Source organism: Thermobia domestica, chromosome 4 (genome assembly GCF_964235325.1).
Source record: "Thermobia domestica chromosome 4, izTheDome1.hap1.1, whole genome shotgun sequence".
NCBI classification, from domain to species: domain Eukaryota; kingdom Metazoa; phylum Arthropoda; class Insecta; order Zygentoma; family Lepismatidae; genus Thermobia; species Thermobia domestica.
The window spans coordinates 325,476,941-325,483,957 of record NC_137457.1 but is presented as its reverse complement, the minus strand read 5'-3'; positions in this window follow the sequence as shown (position 1 = coordinate 325,483,957).

The window sequence follows — 7,017 nt, the reverse complement described above, 5'->3', positions numbered from 1 at the left end:
TGTGTTAACTTTTCGTGCTTTTTAATAATAATGTGGCGTATATTTCTGTGCTTTATTTCAGATTCTTTCGTAACTGTGAGGATAATGAACATTAAGAATACATTTGAAAAGTCTTTTTTCTTATTTTTGTTTTCAAGTTTCGCTACACTCCATAGAATATGAAAATTAGATTAAAATAGCACGAACTAAAGAGATAATTATCTGACAATTGTTATTAAATAATTCGTTCCTTAATATATCTGCATAACATTTAATGAGACGTAGATTTTATTGGTAGCTGTTAAAATAATTCAATGTTAAAATTGCTAACCCGAAAAGAAAATTAGCGAAAATTTTGTTAAATTTAAGAAGCTGACCGAAGATGAAAAGGGATTAGAGCTGTATATCTAGAAAGAGCATATACAAAGAAAGGGGAAAACTAAGAAAGGAAAGAGTCTAGGAAGGAAATGAATGAAACATATAACCCACAAACTGATTTGTTTTGATTTCATAGCAACATTACTGTATTCTGCGAAACAAGGATACTGCTCTAAGATAGGAAAATAAGCTTTTACAAAATTTAAACAAAAAGTTCTCATCAGCATGTATATAGCTTGTAGGAATAAAATTGATTGATAACATTCAAATATACGAGGGTTGGAATTTAAATAATGGCAACACTGCTGTGGAGACACTATGCAATGAAATGTACTAGTGGCGCTGATAGCGCACGTTGTTGACATATCTACCTAACCTCCGAGCAAATAGACTTGTCCGTAGCACGTCACTGGCAGGCGCACAAGCGAGGGAAGCACAGCCACTTGTGAGCGAGCGGTCTAACGTAAAGGAACCCAATCGTGATGCTATTTTGCGCATGGTCAGGCGTTCCTACAGGATGCGAAGCACAGTCGTATGCGCTAATCCGGTTTCGTGGGCGAGCTCACGAATCGTCAGGCGTCGATCACTGTCCACTAACGCGGCAACAGCTTGCACTTCTTCTTCAGAGACGCTAGGACGACCTGCCCGATGCATGTCTGCCACAGTTCGTTGAAGGCTTTTACCCACCGTGCCACTGTTCTGTACGGCACTGCCGATTCCCCACACGCCTCTTGAAGCCCTCGATGACAATGTCGTGCTGTACGACCTCTGGCACATTCAATCTTGATCCAACTCTGTTGTTTCGAAAACATAGTGACACGTTTACGTTAGACCGCTCGCTCACAAGTGACTGTGCTTCCCTCATTTGTGCGCCTGCCGGTGACGTGCGACGGGCAAGTCTATTTGCTCGGAGGTTAGGTAGGTATGTTAACAATGAGCGCTATCAGCGCCACTAGTACATTTCATTGCATAGTGTTTCCACAGCAGTGTTGCCACTATTTAAGTTCCAACCTCGTATTTTGGATTCTCAATAATAAATCGTAAATTTAGGGCTTTTTCTTAGCACCCATTCAACGATCTCTTTCAAATCTTAGGAGATATGACAAAATAGCCATGACAGCCTATTCTCCAACTATGGTACAAGTCGGTTGAACAGGGACTGAGAAATAACTCTAAAATATTAACGGATTATTCATGCTCTATTGTATGGTATTTTTACACCCAACATCTTAAAACTCATTAAAGATATTCTTTTTTAGTACTAAATAAATACGATAACACTATTTTGCTGTAACGAATTCACAAAGTGTTCTTAAACTAATAATCCGTTGCTATGATTTTCGTAATTTAATCTATTAATCTTGAGAAAAATATCAATGTAAGGAAAAATATACTATTCCTTTTCCAGGTAAATAAACAGGATCTGCATTCTATCATCTTCCAGCTCTGCACACTCAGTAGGACTATCATCGTCGTTATACACCAGAAATCTGCTGATATTTTGTTTCGTAATAATTTTGCTTTGCCATTTCATTTTCATGACATTCTTGTTTAGCTCCTTCTGATACAACAACTAAGTTGCTTCCTTTCTTATAAAGTTGAAAAAAGCACTTTTATACGTCATTAACCACTTTTGTAATAACCAAAATCGTAAATGAATCCAAATCAACAATCGTAAACAACCTGTGGTGGCATTTACATACAATGAGAGCAAAATAAATAAATAAACAAATATATAAATAACTAAATAGGGGGTCTACACATTGTGGCGTATGAACATCAGAACGTACCATCATTTACTCAGATCGTCCATTGCAGAAGGGCATATGTATCATTTAAGCCCTTATGCTTTGTACAACTTACTTATATATTTCTTAATGCCCTTATGAAAATTACCCCCACAGCTCAAAGGTTCACCCTACAGACACAAAAATTTGTCAGTACCTATAGGCGATCGACATCTATCCGAAGAGCCGAAAAAATTTAACTTATGCAAGTTACGCCATTTTGTATTAAAAGCGACGATATAGAGTTTCTATTTTCTTTGTGATGAACTGTAACTATAATAATGTTATTAAGGATGTTATAAATAGAGGATCGGCCCATATGTAGTCATTCTATTAAATCAATGAAGCAAAAAAAAAAAAAAAAAAAAAACCGAGCATCGGCACGTCTGATTGGCTACTCTCGTTTCCACCATCGTCTCATTGGCTACTTTCGTTTCCGTCATGATTGTTGGCTCAAAACATTACGATCCTATTGGGCGGAGTGGGCGAAACTGTGACGTATGGCTTCAAGATTTTGTTGTAAGGGCAGATCCTCTATTTTATAAGATCCTTGAATGTTATATTACTGATTTCATTTTCTAATTCAATTAAATGTTTCTTGTCATTATTTCAAACCTTAGATACCTTACATTGGAAGTCGTAACTCTAGGGTGAAGTCGACTATATCATCGAATTCGTTATGTGTCAAAAAATTGTATCAGGTAGTAAATAATACCAATAGTTAACAGCATGTGATGCAATCAAAATTGCACATACACAAGCCTGAGTTTGTCGGTTATGAGTTGAAATTGGGAACAATTAAATTTGTTATAAGTAATTAGTTGTATCAGAAACGAATATTTGTTTCCACTTGCTCTTCGTGTTATAAAATTAACAAGGAAACGTAAAGGATTCTATGCAGAGTTATTTCTAGCGTTGTATTAAGGGTTCGACTGACGGGTAATGCTAACTTCCATATTTACGAGTAGAAACACGTTCATGAAGTTAACGATTTATATCGAAAAAGGCTCCAGATTTACTTCTCCGCACGGTTGTACCAATACATGTGGAGAAATCAATATAAGAGAGAAAATATGTCTTTTACCAAGATTTCTTCAAATGTATTTGGAAAACCCTGTAAAACGTCGAGGTTGGCATTTTTCGATATAAATCGTAAGTACCAAACGTTACTGAAACTCCTAATACAATGCTAAAAACGACTCTGCATAGGGCCCAAATAAACATTTACCGCCTTATGCAGAGACGTTTTCACATATGATTAGCGGAATACTAACAGCCTGACTACTGCAGGAAACATATGTTAGTCGGACTCTTTAGTATGGCACTAATCACGCTTCAAAACGACTCTGCATAAGGTCCATGAACATTATCTATAATATAAACATTGTTAAATAGTAAAAATGTACTATTCGGCCGCTATTTTGTTTCTTCTTTGCCTTTTCCAATGAATTTGTGTATGTAAAGTTAAACTACTTGTAATGCTAAAATATCTGTCTGTGAGCACAGTATGTAAACTACAGGCAGTTGTAACCGTTTACCTTTGGTACAGTCGAATATTTAACAAGCTTAATCTCCATGTCACATAAAGCATACTACCAGTGACAGGCTAGAATCATAATTAGATTTGAGCAATAATATTTGCATAATCGAAAACTTAAGAAGTAGTTTCATATAAACAGATAGTACTTTTAATTAATCACAATTTTGACATATAGCATACAGCAAGCAGAAGCTTTGTGGAGGAGAACTAGTATTACTTAAATTAAATTTAAATATAAAATATTAAAATTACATATAATAAATAAAATTTAATGAACATGAAATATGATGCAATTAAACAAATTTGAAAAAGAAATCAGTAAAATTGAAACAATTAATTTACCAGTTCATTTCAAAGAAAACAAAAGTGTTTTCCATATAAATCAAAGAGATAAAACCCAAAATGGCGCTGGTATCAATTTCGTTAATACCAATTGTATCAATTCTTTTTATATTGCACATTGTAGAAATAAAAATTTAAAAAAATAGATGGTATAAAATAAATATCACAAAAGAAATAGTTAACACAAAACAAATTTTCTTTCCTGTTATTCCATCATCTGTCCACATTCAACTCACGATGTGCTAACAATAATATAGTAGTACAAATTTATACCGATTCACTATTTGCCATAGAGGAATAAACTATTCTTAACAGAAATGAAAAAGAAATAAAATAACCATTACATATGGTATCAGTAATCGGGATAAGAGATGGAGCTGTAAACACTAAGTATTGGGAGCTTTGCTCTCAGTTTTTATTCAATTTTTACTATTTACATTTCAATATTTTTGACAATTTTGTTATTTGTTACAATTTTAATATACTGTTATTCAATTTCAACATGTTCATGCGCCGCTTATCCTTCCTTATTACATTAACGGTGTGAAAAACAATTATAATTAAAACAGGCTTACGCTTCTTTCACATTATCCGGCGATTTGCCGGATCCGTTTGCGGCAGTTTGCCGGATGAGAAGAGTACCCTTTCATATTATCCGGCGCTTTGCCGTGGATGAAAAATATGCGAGTAGGGTTGCTGTACAACTGAAGAAACAAAACCTTGTGACACTTGTCGTGTTGTGATAGTTGGAATGGACAGATGTAAAAAGTGTCTTCTACTCGCTTTGTTAAGACAGACAGGAAAAAAAGTCACTTTTTTTTTTTTTTTTTTTTTTTAGAGAGAAGTGGTATCTTGAAGGAGATTTTTCTATACTGTTTCCACAATTAATAGACTTGAGCAAAATAGCGGCCAGGTTCTGGATATTTAAAATTCGATCCCGGTATTCACCTGTTGTGACTGGGAAAACCACGATAAAGTCTTTTCAGGATAGTCGGTGGTTGAGATCTATCCCAGAATCCAGTGGCGGATTTAGAAGGTAAAAACTGGGAGGCTGCCAGTCCCCAGACTATGAGAAGTGTATCATGAGTTTACTATAAATTTCAAAAATATATAAATAATAGCTTAAATTATTTTCATCACCCTTAAAACTGGGGGGCATAGGTTCCCCCGGCCCCGGCTAAGATCCGCCACTGTCAGAATCCCAAGTCAACACAACCACAGAACCCAAGGTTGATCTGTAATAATAATAATAATAATAATAATAATAATAATAATAATAATAATAATAATAATAATAATAATAATAATAATAATTATTATTATTATTATTATAGTAGCTACTTCGGGTTTATTCTTTTGTTTTAAGCGTTCCGCCTATTGACTCAAGTCTCTTTAAAGCACTGCTCTACTCCCTGTATTCAAAGGACAATTGAAGAAATTACAACCATAGAAGTGTTAAAGATAATTATAAAATGTATACGGTACGGTATATTTATCAAATATCACATCATGAATTCTCTCTTGCTTTGCGAAAGTACATAATGGTATTGTTACTAAATATATAATATTGCTGAAATATTTGATAGTGTATATTTCAATTTTGGGGCACCACAAATTTATAGAATTAAAAGCTGATTTCCCCAGCGCTAGCCGGACATTTATTTCTCCCAATCTTCTATTACATAGAAAAAATAATTTATATTGATTTGGACTCTTTAATCAACGACCTATGGATTCGACACTTCGGTAGTATCGGTTATTTTCGATTATTTTTACATATGATCTTTTCTCATATATTGTATGCAACAAGTTTGGTTAAAATTACTCCAGGTGTACTGGGCTAGTACATAACCACATACATACATAAACACATACACATACACACACACACACACACACACACACACACACACACACACACACACACACACACACACACACACACACACACATTATATATATATATAAAAAAACACACGCATCCAACATATCGGAGCCACTCTATACTCTTTCCTGGAAACGCTTGCTTCCTCCCCTAACATCCATCCGGCAGTTTGCCGCGTATATGTGAAAACCTCCATTGCTTGCAATGTCTTTCTACCTTGTCCGGCAATTCGCCGGAAACGGATTCGGCAAATCGCCGGATAATGTGAAAGGGCGGTAATTCTGCTATTTTGGCACGAGCCATCTTAATGCATAATTTTATTTCAAACAATTTTCATTTAAAACAACATTAGTGAAACAGTCCACAGGACTCTAAGGTCCTTTATATAAATCTTCCGTAAGGGAGGTAACTGGAACTGGAAATCAATAATATCAGTAGTTAGCGGTTTAGTCCAAAGTTAACAGTTATGTCGTGATTAGGTGGTTAATTCAGTGTAATTTCCTCCATCATTCTTACTGATGTTTTATATCTTCACATACAGATCTACGTCCCAGTCACCTATAGAGCCTACAATGAGTTTTGTTACAAATAGTCGTAATACATTAAATTTTGATGAAAAATTGAGTAAAATCACAGATGTCAGATGAATCTCTTCCCTTTGCAGTGGAATTTTGGAACCCAATCACATTTAATCACTGTAACTAGGCCAAAACAGTCGAGTGCGCACTCTGCGTGAAGTAAAACTTAAAAACGTGTCAAAAGTTGATTAACAATATCTCATATTTCTGTTCAAAATACTAGAGAACGTGTTAGAACTTAAGTAAGAATCAAAATTTTTTAAACGTCGTTGTCAGTGGAAGGACTGTCTAGTTGTATTGAGATTACCAGATACACTAGGAGAGAAGCTGCCATCTGAAATAGAGAAACACTTCTATAATTCTAAAAATACACTCTGATTAACACTTAATTAATATTTCCGTATGTTTAGGTACCGTAAGACGGGGTTACTTTGCACCACAGTTAAGGAATTTTAAAGGAAATCGCATATAACTTACAAACGTAATGATTTAGAACGCTAATTTTAAATATATAATATGTTGATATGT